The 16,358-nt window shown below is 39.6% G+C and overlaps 1 non-coding gene across 1 annotated transcript; it reads left to right on the top strand.

Annotated features, from left to right (window-relative positions):
• Positions 1 to 15,841: 15,841 nt before the first annotated feature.
• On the top strand, positions 15,842 to 15,947 carry LOC145608902 (small nucleolar RNA R71). The gene has a single exon (XR_014105943.1). It is a non-coding gene; the product is annotated as a small nucleolar RNA R71 (small nucleolar RNA).
• Positions 15,948 to 16,358: the final 411 nt, after the last annotated feature.

Genomic DNA, 16,358 nt, shown 5'->3' with positions numbered 1-16,358 from the left:
GTAAGTCCCCGTTTTTTAATCATGGAGAATCATCAAAATCATCTATTCTCTCTTTATTTTATTTTTCTAAACCTTCCCTTTTTTACAAAATTCCACATTCAGAAGTCCTAGACATACCTAGCCAAGTTCGAAGTTGCTTTCGCCCTAGACGTTAAAGGTTGATAATTTCTGAGGGTTTGGTCCCAAATCACTATTACAATTATTTAATTTAATTATTCGATTTATTATTTTCCTTAAAGTTACTAACGTGTGTATTTTGTTATTAGAAAGAGATATGAGGCATCCAAGTAAGTTGTTTTAGTTGTTCTTTTGCATGTTTATATTATAATAATTCCTAGTATCATGTTAGGACGCTTTTATTACTTTCTAGTATCATGTTTAGGATGCTTCCTATGTCTTTCTTATATCATGGTAGGGCTAAAGCTTTGATCTTTAATGTTTAGTGACATACTAGGATTTGTTATTAATCTTGTTAGTATCATGCCTAGGATCTTGCTAATATTATCATTCTTTGATGAGAATATTATTATGATGATGATGATTGTGATTATGTTGCTTGATATTATATATTATTGTTATTGCTTAATCATGCCTTTTACGCATGTTTAAAGGGAATTTGTACTTGTAATCACGCTTAATAAGATAATGAATAATCTTGTTTAAGCTAATATGATTATAATTCAAGTGATCCCCAATAATAGATTTATTTGTGCATTAATATTCAACCAACATAGATTAAACAGGTTTAGGAATAACCTATAGATTGTATGTTAGTTAGAAAGCGCACATGAATATGAGAAGAATAAAGTAGAGGCCATTTTAGGGCAGGTTCTATCTCTTTTAGGTTGGATTTGTACCTTCACCCCCTAATATCCAGTCATGGTTCTAGACCACTACGGAGTTAGCGATCTCATGGATCGTGAAGGGGTGTAAACTTCACCCTGTGAACGGTTTACAAGTTCCTAAAACTTGTGGGAAACTCTTTTACTCTAGCTTCCTTCCCTTTGGACACCACCATGATTAAGTATATGATCACAGTGGGGCTCAAGTGTGGGTTGCTTGAAATATTCCCTACATCCCCCAAGTTTATTCAAAGAAAAAATTACAATCATATATACAAATAGTGTAAGAACGCTTCCCCCTAACCCAAAATAAAGCATTGTCCTCAATGATTAGGGAGAAAACCACTCACATCAAAATATTTTTGAACTTTTTATATTTTCATTTTTTTTCACATGTGCCAAAGCTTTATTGAAAATCCTTTGCTTTTTCTCATTTTTTCAATTTCTTATTTTTTTAACATTATTTTCCTTGCCTCTTTTAACTATGAACGACCTTTTCAACTTGCATTTTCTTTTTTTAATTCAAAAAATATTTACAACATAAACTTGCTTACTTTGAAAGAACCAAACAATTCAACCATTCTCATCACCAAAACTCCACCAATAGCGACCAATGCTTCACAAAAACCAACGATGGGAACAAGAATGAAACAAAAGGCTTAAAGGCTAAAGATGTGGCTTGAAAAGAAGGGTAGCAAGGAAGCAAATGTAAACCCAAAATAGAGAAAATAAAACTATCCTAGAAAAGTAAAATTTACCACCGCGAAAAGATGCCTTTGTCCTTTCTAAGGGGCTCGGTCATGATCTGCTCAATCAAGAAAAGTAAAATTCTAGATAAAGTATACAATAGCCAAGGATCCATGCGCTGCTCAATCAAGAAATGTTGAAAGCAAGAAGAAATAAAAACCTCACATGGTTCTAGCAAAAACTCACTAGTAGCTTCAAATCCACTAAAGGGAGAAACTCCTTCTTACCACAAACCAATGGAATTCGGCTTCAAAGCCCAAGAGGTCTAAACCGCTACCTTAGCATACCCTATCCTACAATCAACCAAAGACACTCTCAAAACATGCACACTGTAGGGAATATTTCAAGTGTTAATCCCCTAGTTTGAACCCCACAGTGATCATACACTAAAGTATGGTGGCGTTCAAAAGGGAAGAAGATAGAGCAAAAGAGTCGCCAACAAGTTTTTTAGGAACTTGTAAACCGTTCACAGGGTGAAGGTTACACCCCTTAACGATCCAAGAGATTGTCAACTCCATAACGTCTTGAACCAAATAGGGTTCGGGGATGAAGGTACAAATCCAACCTAAAAGAGATTAAACCTGCCGTAATAATAGGCCTCTACTTTATTCTGATCGTATTCATGTGCGCTTTCTGACTAACATACAATCAATAGGATTAAACCTAAACCTGTTTATCTATTTTGGTTGAATATTAATGCACAAATAAACTATTATTGGCGATCACTTGAATTATAATCAAATTAACCCTAAACAAGATTATTATTTTCTTATTAATCGTGATTACAAGTACAAACTCCCTTTAAACATGCATAATAGGTGTGATCAAGCAATAACAATAAATATCAAGCAACATAATAATAATTATCATACTTATAATAATAATCATAATATTCATAATAATAATAATAATAAAATCATAAAATCATGAATCATAATCATAATTAATAATCATAAATCATGTTAAAGCGTAATAATAGCAAGATCCTAGGCATGATACTAACAAGATTAACAACAAACCCTAGCATTTCACTAACAATAAAAATAAAATCTTTAACCCTAATATGATACTTACAATCATAAATATTAGGAAGAACATAAAAGGCATCGTAACGATCATATTTAATATTAAAGTTACCCTAGACATGATACTAGGAATATCATAATAACAACCTAAACATGATTTCTACATCATAATATCAATAAAAACCATTAAAGTACTTACTTTCATGCCTCGTACCTCTTTCTAATAACAAAATACACATGTTAGTAACTTAAAGGAAAATAATAAACAATACAATTAAATTAAATGATTGAAAGAGATATTTGGGACCAAACCCTAAGAAATTAAACCTTTCACGTCTAGGGCGAAGGCAACTTCGAATATGGCTAGGTGCATCTAGATCTAATGAATGCGGAATTTTGTATTTGTGAGAAGCTAGTTTAGAAAAAAAAAAGAGAGAGAGAGAGAGAGTAATCAAGAAAATCTTGATGAGAGTTGGTGAATCAAAACGGAGTTTTTATGACGTTATTTATAAAGAAAATCAGCCACAAGGATAAAATATCAAAACACAATTCTGGCGCACGTAAAACCTGATCAGCGCAAACGCTGGCTATTGGCGCCAGGTGCCAACGCTAGCGCCAGGCGCTACAGCTGGCGTTTGGCGCTGATTCAGAAAATCATGCATTTTCTTAAAATCAGATAAAAATTGCCGTACCGGAGGGTAGAATCGTATCTTTCCTAAAAAAATGTTCTTTGATTTTAATTAAAACTCTGAAAAGTCAACAAAAGTCAATTTATCAATGCTAATTGAATTAGGAATGAAAAGAAGACTAAAACCATTCATAATTGCATTAGGAATGATAAATCTATATTAGGCCCTCCCCTATATCATTGGGTCGCATGTAAGGCTCAAAACGGGCCCAGTTCAGTAAATTTGCAATAACTTCCTCAATATTCATCGGAATTGGGCTTATAATATATCGTTGGAAAGGCAAGTTTCCAAAACAAAAGTTAAAGTAGCGATAGGGACGGAAAATGATTCAGAACGTTCTACAATCCTAAATCACTCTTGTAACGTCGATACCTGCAAACTAGCGTTAGTTAAACACATAAGAGAGTTAAGAAACGCGTATCTTGCACCGTCGAGCACACGTCTCTGAAAGTAACCGATTTGCTGCTGTTTTACTGTCGTTTTGATGACCTCCTGCCAAGAGAATGTCATCCCGCTTGAAAACCGCTACGCTTGTAACTGCTTCCAATATAGAAGACTGCTTCGCTCGAAACGATCCTCTCCCGCTTTGATAATATTCCACGTCCAAGGGAACACTATCGAAGATTGCTTCGCTTGAAACAATCCTCTTCCGCATTGATAATATTCCACGTCCAAGGGAATACTATCGAATATTGCTTCGTTTGAAACAATCCTCTTTCGCATTGATAATATTCCACGTCAAAGGGAATACTATCGAAGATTGCCTTGCTTGAAACAATCCTCATCCGCATTGATAATATTCCACGTCCAAGGGAATACTATCGAAGATTGCCTCGCTTGAAACAATCCTCATCCGCATTGATAATATTCCACGTCCAAGGGAATACTATCGAAGATTGCCTCGCTAGAAACAATCTTCTTCCGCTTTATGACCATCTTTCACGTCCAAGGGAACATGATCAAAGATAATTTCGCTTGAAATCACCTTCAGTTGTTTGTGACATTTCTCCACAATCTAGGGAATGCCGTCAAAGATATCCTCGCTTGAAGCCATCCTCATTTGTTGTTATAATTTTGCAAAGAAATTACCGAAGATCTCCGCCTGTCTATCCTTAAAAGCTCGCTTGAACTTTGCTTCCGCTATGCCTGTACGTTGATGCCTTTGTTGCTTCTGAACTTGTACGTCGGTGTGATCGGGATAAGAAAGGTCTTTAAGCTACCACCCTAACCAAATTAATCATTTATAAAGCCTAAACCTACACTAAACTAGTTAGTGGCAAGTAAAGGGTCGAACCACTAGGGAAGCACGCTAATTCAACATCAAATATCACTAATTCAAGAGTGAAAAGGGGATTGTTTTGTTGGTTTTGTTGAGTAGAACACTAAAACTACAAGTAAGCAAGAAAATGATGATTAAAACAATAGAAAATGACGCTAGGGGTTTGGGGGTTTCAAACATGATTAGAAAGAGGGGAACAATGATAGTTATCATGATGAACATGCAAAAGAACACAAGATTCTACCTAAACAATTCATTCTCATGCAATAGTCTAGGCAAATCAATGAAAGAAGTCTATGCTAATTAGGATCATTTTTATGCATCTTATTAGACACAAGCAAATCAAAAGAATAAAGAAGCACAATACATGAAACTTCATTTTAACAACTCATTCTCATGCAATCATTAAAATAGAGGTGATCTTAATCTAGTTCAAATCATTTTCATGCATTTAAACTAGAAGGCAATCAAATAAAGTGCAACAATAATCTCAAGCCATTAAAAATCATGTCTTTCATCAATTTAAGGCATGTAATCAATCCAACTATCATCATTCATCCATCATTCAATGCATATCTTCCACCCCCTTCCCCTAGCTAAGAGTTTAGCCTAGAGAAGGGAGATTAAACATACAAAACTAGAAATAAACACAAGAAACTCAAAACAAAACATGATTGAAATATATGAAATCAATAATAACTATATAAACTAATAAGATAGAAAAAAAAAGTAACAATAAAACCAATAAATAATATTAAAGGAAAGGAGAAGAGATTACTAAAGAAAGGATTAAGGAAAGATGAAAACTTGGATACTTGCTTAATTGATGGAAGATTAAAGCTTGAGCAAAATTGAATACAATAAAGGAAGCTTGAATAACAATCTATTTTCTCTCTCTAGATTAGGCTAATGTTCTATGAAATTAATACTAAGTGTTTTCTATTACAAAGAGTTCCGTCTATATATATGTGGCTCCCCACAAAAGAAAGATAATTGGACAACAAGGCGCAAATAAATCAGATACCCGTGCGCACCCGCACAGATGAGCTGCGCGCCCGCACAGAATGTGTGTGCGCTCTCTCAGTGTAGTGCGCGGCGGCAACTTTAAGGGTACGGGGAAAATGAGCGCGCCCGCACATTAGTCCTGAGCGCCCGCGCATCAGGTGTGTGCGCCCGCACACAAGTCGCGCATAAGGTTGCGCCAACTCTTTGGTTAGGCTCTGTTATTTTAGTCTGGCTGTGCGGGTTCTGAAAGGGTTGCGCGCCCGCACAGCCTCGTATGTGCGCCCGCACAGAAGCCGCACAGTACCCCGCGCACAACAGTTAGCTTGGCTTCTTGATATCCTCTTTCTTTCGGCACATAATACCTACAAAACCAAAGCATGGAAATCAAAATAAAAACAAAGCGAGAAGACTAAGAGAAGGGAAGATAAGGGAGAAAAGGAAAGAGGAAGCAAAACTAAGTAAAAATGCTTAGAAAAAGGGCCAAACAAGCGCAAATGAGGGGAGAATCCTTAGAGGAAAAGGATAAAAGAGTGGCATAAATGCCACTCATCAAAATCCCCTACACTTGCCTCTTGCTTGTCCTCAAGAAAGGAAAACCAGAACAAAAAGACAAACACAACAAACATAACATGACAAGGTTTTCGCAAAACCAATCAAACCTCAAGGTAATGGAATGCTCAATTTGGACTCATTTGAAGATAAATGCACCAAAGAATACTTATCTTTCTCAATTCAAAGAGGGAAAACACATTCCAAGATGCTCAAGGTTGAAAAAGACAAACCTAAGCTAAGCGTAGAAAACTAATGATTTCATTCTCCGCCCTAGCCCCAACCAAGACGGTCCGCGTTCTCTCCACTAGCTTCAATTCATCCCCTAGCTAGCTCCTCATGGTTCCTCGAGGGAATCGGAAAAAGAAAATTTTATGTGGAGTCATAAGGTCATCCCGACATCTCAACTATGCATACTCTCTCCATAGGGTTGAAATCTATCTCCCTCCACCGTCCTTTGACCACGCCCTTCAAGAATCCAAGGGTCTTAAGTAGGGTTGTAATGTCATAACTAGGGGATATGGTTGGGAAAAAATTTGAAAATTTTGGTGGCAATTCCTAAGTGAAGCGTAAGAGTGGCCATCTCTCAAGAACATCCTAAAAATTGAACCTATTCTTCAAACTTACAACCTTTCAAAACAAACCCACCACATTACTTCAATCTTTTTTTTTTCCTTGGTTTTCATGAGTTTCAAGTCCTTTCAACTTTCTTGCCAAGCCTTTTTGCGTACTCTTTTCATGAATAGCCTTTCAAAACCTTTTTTGAATCAAATTACACAACTTTCTTGCTCAATTTCAACATTATCAAACTCGAACCTCACAAGCCAATGCTTCACTAACTACAAGGTTGGTAGAACATAGGCCGATAGGTTTGTAATATGGCTAAGTCAAGAAAGGGTAAATAAGGCTCAAATTGGTTAACAAGAGGGTGAATGTAAAAATGAAAACCAAATTTGTAACAAAACACAAAGAAAACAAAGAAAAATGAGAAGAAATACCCTCTTCCTCCTCTAGAGTTATATGATCACGATCTTGGGAGCTAGACGCCAACACAAAGGTAAAGACATACATAGTTAAGGATCCTATGTGCCGCTCACAAGAATGATGAAGGCTAGAACAAATGACGCTCACACGGGATTAGAAATATAGCAAATACTAACCAAGGGAATCCTATCCACCATAGAGAGAAACACCATCTTACCACTTTCCCATGAACTAGGGGTTCAAACGTCCTCAAAAGTTCTAAACCGGGCTACCTTAGCTTACAATGTTTATAACTCAATCCAAAGCATTCTCAAACCGTGCAAACCCTCATCGATTAGGAAGATAAGCATTCAAAGACACATCGAGGCAAACCAATCAAAAAGAGTGAGCAAATTACACATCAAAAATCATTTCAAATTGTCATCATTATGCTTGTAACACAAAAAGGGAAAACAAAACAAAAGAAAGAGGAAGAAATAAAAAAGGTTCACATACGAGGCATATAATTCAATTAAATCCCAATCGTCATACAAGTGATCGTTTGATAACAACATCAACGATCCCAGGTTCCATAGAACCAAAAGCAAACATCCTCGAACCATTCAACTTCTTCCTATACTAAACCTAAGCTAAACACCCAAGAAAAAAGAAAATAAAAGAGAGGAAAGGTCTCACCAAATGCCGCTTGAAATGAAGACAAGATAAATTAAACAATCTCACCGAGGGGGGCTCAAATTGCCCTTTGACTTCCTTTATCTCCATTTCAAAGCTTCAAAAGTAAGCCAAAATGAAAGAAACTACTGAGATGAAACAAAAATAAAATAAAAAGTTAAAAATCAAAGAAAGAAACTAATAATTTAAACAAAATGAAGAAATAGAAATAAAATAAAATAAACTAAAAGAAATTTGGATTAAGGGAAGTTTGGACTATCGGGAGTTTTGATTTTTCCTCATGGGAGCACCATCACCTACACAAACACTTGAAAATTCATTAGCAAAAACTTATCAAAATCACCCAGGGACATAATCATGACAATAAAGCAGATAAATCAACATCAAAACATGATAAAGCCAACTGAACCATGATAGCTCTACCACCTACAATGAAATCCCCCCCACACTAGCATGAAGACAAGCCTTCCCCACACTAAAAAAAAAAAAAAATCATCCCTTTGCCTCTTACACACCCCCCACACTAAAACAATGCACCGTCTGCGGTGCGCCAAATTAAAAACATTGGGAGGGGACAAAGGGGAGAAATAAAGAACAAGGGGGGCTAGTGGCCACTAGGGCCGGCTTCGTCTTCATCTCCATCATCCTCGGTGTCGTAAGAGAAACCGTCAGGAGGGATGCCGTGTGGGTCCCAACCACCAGAGTAACCCGGAGGCCAACCATAATGACCTCGGAAGAGGTCTTGTTGCCATTGAGGCAACGGATCAAAAGGGGCGGGAAGATGAAGAGGAGAAGGGTGGGTAGGGTCGAAATATGGATAGTTGGGGTCACCCCAAAAATCGCTCCCCTCGGGGGCACGATAATCTTACTCGGTTTCCGTCGTGTAGTGTACCCTGGGAACACCGTGGGAGGAGGGCCCTTGCCAATAGGGCCAAGTAGGTTGTGATCCCTGCCACCCAGGGACCGACCGTTGTTGGGGTGGCCAATAGGGGTAGTTTACCGGGGGGGTGACCTCACCCCTATCCATGGCCGCACCATAAAGAGCTTGGGTTTGCATAAACATACCCTGTTGGTTCTCCATTATGCTTTGCATGCCAAGTTGCATGCTCATCATTTTGTGTTCAAGGCTACTCATGCCTAGATGATGTTGCTGGTTCTGATGATGATGATGATGTTGTTGTTGTTGTTGTTGTTGCTGCTGCTGTTTCTATTGTTGTTGTTGCTGTTGTTGTTGTTGTCCGACTTTCATATTCCTTAAGTCACCTAGAGCAGTGGGTAGCACACCATTATCTCGCGGAATCTTTCATACATTCCTACCATTCCGCTCCAGGTATGTACGGCTGGGTTATGGCAAGAAACAATGGTGCTCTCGGTCAACTATCCAGGCATGAAAATTGTTAGCATCTGAAGTTCCTTGGAGGAACCCCGACCTTCTCATCTGCTGTATGTCGATGAATAGATCTTTGTAGGCCCCAACTTGAGTGCACGAGGGGAAGAAGCGTTCATAGTTGAGCTTCTTGGCAATCCTTGTAATCATCCCACTGAGGGCAATTTCTCCTATCTTGTGGCCCGACTTGATTGCCTCGCAGCACAAGACGAACCAGTACCCCATATTGAGCCGCCCTTTCAATTCCTCCCTAGTGGAAACCTACAAAGTAAATAGCTCCTCATGCGAGAGCTTGCTCAAGTCCTGCTTGCTAAACACCGCCAACCCCAGAATGCGGTGTAGAATACGGAGCACAGGGTGGATAATATGGTTGGCCACCGAATACCTGGTGTTGAACTCTTCAAAGTCGGTAATCGTTTGCCACCATCTAAATGCATCGTACTTAGGGAACAGGCTCCACGAAGGGGCAAGGAGGTCCTCCTCGGGGTTCAAATCCAACAATACATTAAGATCACTCAGAGTCATAGAGTGCCGGTTGTTGAACAGTTGAAAGGAAATTTGGAAGTCGTTCCCAACAGGCTCATAACGAGCGACCTTATATCGTCGTCAATCCCTAAAGATCTCATGAAGCGTTGATCATAGTGTCGGGAGGGATTTAACTTTCGTCCGTGAAGGTCGTTGAAGAACGTAGCATGGACCTTGTTCGAAAATCTCAATCTAGGGGGAACATTAGGTCCTTGAGCTTGAGTTTGTTGGGTACTCGGTTCTTCAACCGTTAACTTTGGCTCCATTCTGCTCTTTCTTTTGCTCATTATGTACAACCAATACAAAAAACCCAACCAAAAGGAGAACTACCTTCGAACTTAACCAACAATTGGAAAACATTAACAACAACCCAAGTCTCAACAATCTGCAAAAGGGTTAGTGTTAAAAACTAACCATACAAATATAACGCCCAAGACAACAAGAATCAACAACAAAGCAGTCAATCAAAACACATTATGATAGCAAGAAATTCTCATGAAATTAGTTGCATTATCAACAATACAAACACCAAATTTATCAACTTAATTTCATGAAAATGGCTTCGAAAACAATAGTATTAACAACAATGTCCCCAAAATCACTAAATTTCACACTAATAACCAACAAATCCTTCACAAAGAAAACCAAAATGACATGCAATTCACTAAAGCTAATTCATGTTTAATAATAAAAATTTTGCATAAAAAAGTGAAATTAAGTAATAAAATAGCAAAATTTAGAGTTATACCACTTTGTAGAAGCTTGGACACCACTAAGAGCCTCCAAGAACACCACCTTCAAGTGTGGGGGATTTTTGGGTATTTTGGAGAGAGAAACTGGGTGAATTTGTGAGTACAGTGAAAGTTTTTGATGGATTTGAAAGAAAATCAATGGAATTTGTGAAAATGGGTGAAATTTGAAGGTTAGGGTTTGGGTTTGTGAGGAGAGAAAAGAGCACATAAAAATTGGGTTTCGAAAATATGAGAATGAAATCGGGAAGAAGAGGGTTAAAACCCAATTTCCTGCTCTGCGCGCCCGCACAGGTCGCGCAAACTCTCTGTCTTGAATCTCAACTTTTGATTAAATCTGTGCGGGTTCTAACAGTGAACGCGCGCCCGCACAGAAACCATGCGCGCCCGCACATAGGTCGCACAACAAGTCGCGCAAACTTTCAGCCTCGAGCTTCAATTTGTGAATAAATCTGTGCGGGTTCTGACAGTGCCTGCGCGCCTGCACAGATCACACTGTGCGCTCGCATAGATGGCGCGCAAAGGGTCGCACAGAGTAATTTCGATTTATTCTCACATCTTCGAAATAGAAAATCCTTGTTTCTTCATCATCCGAACACCTATTAACCAAAAAGGTGAAAAAATAATCAAATTCAAATTTAAAAAGGAGAAAGTGAAATCGGAATATTCTAAAAAAAAGTTTAGAAAGGAGTTAGAAACTCGGGTTGCCTCCCGAGAAGCGCTTCTTTATGAGGTCACTAGCTTGACCATGAGAAAAATTCTTCAAGGGGGAGGCTTGGGATCCAAAGGATCAAGAATTATACATTCGATGACACCAACTTCTTCCTTGCAAAAGTAATGCTTTAAACGATGACCATTAACCATAAACTTGTTACCATCCGCATCTAACTCAAAGGAGCCATAATAAGTAGTCTTTGAAATCACAAAAGGACCCGACCACTTTGACTTGAGTTTACCCGTAAACAAATGAAGCCTTGAGTTGAAAAGCAAAACCTTGTCTCCAACCTTAAAGTTCTTGTTTCGAATATGTTGCTCATGCCACTTTTTGGTCTTCTCCTTATATAACCTTGAGCTCTCATAAGCATCATCTCTAAGCTCTTCAAGTTCATTGAGCTTAAGCAATCTTTTCTCACCGGCCAAAGATAAATCCATATTTAGCTCTTTGATGGCCCACCAAGCCTTGTATTCCAACTCAACCGGCAAGTGACAAGCCTTTCCATAGACCAACCTATAGGGGGTCGTGCCGATTGGAGTCTTGTACGTCGTCCTTAGAGCCCATAGCGTGTCATCAAGTTTGAGAGACCAATCTTTCCTTGATTTGTTCACCATCCTTTCAAGAAGATTTTTGATTTCACGATTCGAGACCTCCACTTGTCCTTGAGATTGAGGGTGGTAAGGTAATCCAACCTTGTGATGAATGCCATATCTCTTGAGGAGAGCTTCAAATTGCTTTTTGGCGAAATAGGAGCCTCCATCACTAATTAGCACCCTCGGAACTCCAAACCTAGGAAAGATGATCTTCTTTAGGAGCTTAAGCACAACCTTGTAATCATTGGTAGGTGAGGGTATGGCTTCAATCCATTTTGTCACATAATCGACCGCTACCAAGATATATAGATTCCCACAAGAAGAAACGAAAGGCCCCATAAAATCCATCCCCCAAACATCGAAGGGTTCAACTTCTAAAACACTTTGTTGGGGCATTTCGTCCCTTTAGGTAATGCCTCCGCTCCTTTGACATCTATCACATTGCGCAACGAATTGGTGGGCGTCTCTATGCATTGTCGGCCACCACAATATGGATTGAGAGATCTTTGACACTGTTTTTGTCAACACCACCATGTCTTCCACATGGTAGTGAGTGGAAATGCTCAAGAACACCTTGAATTTCATGATCTGGAACGCACTTACGATAAAGGCCATCTCCACATTGGTTGAATAGGTATGGGTCATTCCAAAAGTATCTTCTCACCTCCTTGAAAAACTTTTTATTTTTTTGAGAAGAGTACTCCGGGGAAACGACTCCATACGCAAGATAGTTGGCTATATCCGCGTACCAAGGGGTAGAAGTTGACACCAAAGCCATGAGAGCCTTGAATCCTATCTTATCATTAATCGGTACATCCTCTTTGTTCTCAAATGGTAGCCTAGACAAATGATCCGCTATATAGTTCTCCGCTCCCTTCTTGTCCTTCATTTCCATGTTAAAGTCTTGGAGAGAGAGAACCCAACGGATCAAGCGAAGCTTTGCTTCTTTCTTGGTAAGCTCAAAAGGCAAGCTCCAATCCGGAGCTTTCATAACGGGAGAAGAAATGAGAGCTTCCTTGAGCTTACGAAACGCCTCAAGGAAAGCCTCATTAAAGTAAAAAACAACCTCTTTTTGAGTAATTCGGTCAAGGGTTTGGCGATTGAAGAAAAATCTTTGATAAACCTCAAGTAAACACCGGCATGCCCAAGAAAATCCCGTACCCCCGTGATGGAAGTAGGAGGAGGCAACTTTTCAATCACCGAAACCTTGGCCGGATCTACTACAATGCCATTTTTTGAAACCTTATGGCCGAGGACAATGCCCTCCTCAACCATAAAATGGCACTTTTCCCAATTTAAAACCAAACTCGTCTCTTGACACCTTTTCAAAACTTTTTCAAGGTTAAAACGACAAGTGTCAAAAGACGAGCCACCAACACTAAAATCATCCATGAAAACCTCAATTTCTTTTTTAAGCATCTCAGAGAAAATGGAAGTCATGTATCTTTGAAAAGTAGAGGGAGCATACATAATCCGAATGGCATTCTTCGGCATGCAAATGTCCCATATGGACATGTGAAAGTAGTTTTCTCTTGATCACTTGGATGGATAGGGATTTGGAAAAATCCGGAATACCCATCCAAGAAACAAAAGAAAGCATGGTTAGAAAGCCTTTCAAGCATTTTGTCCATGAAAGGGAGAGGAAAATGATCTTTCTTGGTGTTTTTGTTCAATCTCCTATAATCAATGCACATTCTCCACCCGGTCACCGTCCGGGTGGAGATTTCCTCTCCCTTTTCATCCTTGATTATGGTCATTTCACCCTTCTTTGGAACCACATGAACCGGGCTAACCCATTTCCTATCGGAGATAGCATAGATGATGCCCGCCTCACGTAGTTTCAAAATTTCTTTCTTAACAACCTCTTGAAGGTGGGGGTTCAACCTTCTTTGAGGTTCAATGGAGGTGGAATGATCATCTTCAAGATGAATACGAGGCATGCATAAAGAAGGGCTAATACCTTTAATATCATCAATGCTATACCCTATCACATCCCTATATTTCTTAAAACATCAAGAAGTTTTTCCAAATTAAGACCATCTAGGGTAGCATTAATAATAATAGGGTATTTTCCCTCCTTATCAAGAAAAGCATATTTCAAAGAAGGTGAAAGGGGTTTGAGTTCTTCCTTGGGAGGAGGCTTAGAACTCTCCTCTAATTTCTCCTCCTTGGACTCAAGCTCGACCTCAACTTGTTGTTCAACTTCCTCCTTTGAGGATTCCTCCATTGCCATGACAAATTCTTTAGCCTCTTGAGAGTGGAACTCTTCTTTGCATGTAAGGGCTTCTATCATTGGATCTTAACGCCTCATCACGACCCTCCCCAAACGATCTAGCTCTTCATTCACAACATCAACTCTAAAGCATTTTTCAACCATGGGGGTCTTGAGCAACTACGAAAATTCAAAGACAATTTTTTCATCGGCCACTTCACAAGTGATTGTGTTGTTCTTGCGATTGATGACCGGCCCCAAAGTTTTAAGAGCTTCACGTCCCAAAATCAGAGGAGTGTTAACATCTTCCTCCATATCCATCACTAGAAAGTCACAAGGCACGTAGATGTGTCCCACTTGAATCGGAACATCCTCAAGCTTTCCACAAGGTAATTTCACCGATCGATCGGCCAATTGAATTGTCTTAATTGTAGGGATCATCTCAATATTGAGTTTTTAAGCAATTGATAGAGGGATTAAACTAACACTTGCTCCAAGATCGGCTAAGGCGCCCCTAGCTTCCATATTCCCAATTTTCACCGGCAAAGTGAAACTTCCCGGGTCTTTTTCCTTCTTGGCCATCTTATGTTGGACAAGAGCACTCACTTGATGTGGAAGGGTGATAAGCTCATCATTGAGCTTCCTCTTGTTAGTGAGAATATCTTTGAGGAACTTGGAATAAGATGGCATTTGTGTCACAACTTCAAGAAAAGGGAGGTTGATATGCATATTCTTCATGACACTCAGAAATTTTGTTAACTTGTCATTCAACTTCCTCTCCGCAAGCCGACCGGGAAAAGGATCCGGTCCATCCAGATTCCTAGCCTCACTAGGAATTGAAGTTGTCTTCTCGTTGTCAATCATCTTCTTCTCCGAACCTCCTTCTATCTCATCACCTTTTTCTTTCTCACCTCCCTTGTTTTCATTCACACTCTCCTCTCCTCCCTTCTTTTCCTCACTATCCCCTTCATTTGGTCCTTCATAGGAAGTTCTCGACCTTAATGTGATTGCCTTGCATGTATCGGGTTTTGGATTGTGAGATGGGTTAGGTTGTGGTTGTCCGGGTAGAGTGGATGGTGAATTAAAAGGAGTTCTCTCAGCTAATTGAGCTAGTTGTGAATCAACCATCTTGTTGTGAGCTCCTATCTCTTGAATTTGTTGCCTAAAAGACTGCATTTGCGCATGCATGGCTTGAAGGAGTTGAGTTTGAGTTAGCTCCGCTTGAGGTGCTTGTTCTTGATGGTTTCTTTGAGGTGCTTGGGTTTGATTGTTGTATTGGTTGTTCCTTGGATAGCTTCCTCTTGGGTTTTGGGGTTGAGATGGAGGTGGATTTTGATATTGAGGATTGGAGTTATAGGAAGGTTGATCTTGTTGGTTCCATTGTTGTTAAGATTGAGGTACAAACCCGGGTGGTGGTTGTCTCCAAGCTACACCACCGCCGCTTCCTCTAAATCCCTCTTGCCTTGTGTTGTATGCCGCTACATGTTTAGGGCTTAAACCTCCACAATAGGATGTATCATGGTTCGTTCCTCCACAATTTTGACAAGAGAAAGAGTTAACTTGAGAAGAGCTTGCTCCACCACTTGAACTTGCATTCACACTCGTGTTCAATTTGGAAAGCCCTTTTGTAAGTTGATAAATTTGATGTTGTAATTGATCAACTTTCTCCAATTCGTAAATACCACCTCTCTTTGGAGCGTTTCTACTTTGGCCCTCCCAAGAGTAATTCTTTGCTACCTCTTCTATTGTGGCTTCAACTTGATTTTGAGGGATCTTGATTAATTGACCATCCGCCCCCGCATCCAAATTGGCTCTTGACATGGGCTCCAATCCGTCGTAGAAACACCGCATGAGCAACCCTTGATTGTACTCATGGTGGGGACATTCTTGCACCAACTCTTTGAATCTCTCCCATGCTTCACCAAGACATTCATCGGCCTCTTGCTCAAATAATGCAATTTTCTTTCTCATTTTGACGGTCTTCTCTTCGGTGATAAAGCGCTTCAAGAACGCCTTTACAACCTCCCTCCATGTTGTGAGAGAGTTAGGCTTTACTTGCTTTAGCCATTTCTTTGCTCGTCCGGTGAGAGATTTTTAAAAAAGGTGCATACGAATGTAGTCTTGACTCACTTCATTGGTTTGCATCATTGCGCACAATTCAACGAACCGGTCCAAATGTTCAATAGGGTCCTCACTTGCACTTCCGGAAAATTGCTCCGATTGGACCATTCGAGTATATTGTGGATGGATTGCGAAGTTGGTTTCCGTGACGGGTAGCAAAATCCCTCCCGTGAGTTCATAATCCTCCGGATTTCCGAACTCACGAAACAAGACATCATTCTCTTGTCCCTCCATTGATTCGCGTGGTGAACTTGAAGAGTAAGT

Source organism: Chenopodium album, chromosome 2 (assembly GCF_948465745.1).
Source record: "Chenopodium album chromosome 2, dcCheAlbu1.1, whole genome shotgun sequence".
In the NCBI taxonomy this organism is placed as follows: domain Eukaryota; kingdom Viridiplantae; phylum Streptophyta; class Magnoliopsida; order Caryophyllales; family Amaranthaceae; genus Chenopodium; species Chenopodium album.
Note: the sequence above shows the minus strand (reverse complement) of the source record. Positions and strands in the feature narration are given on the sequence as shown.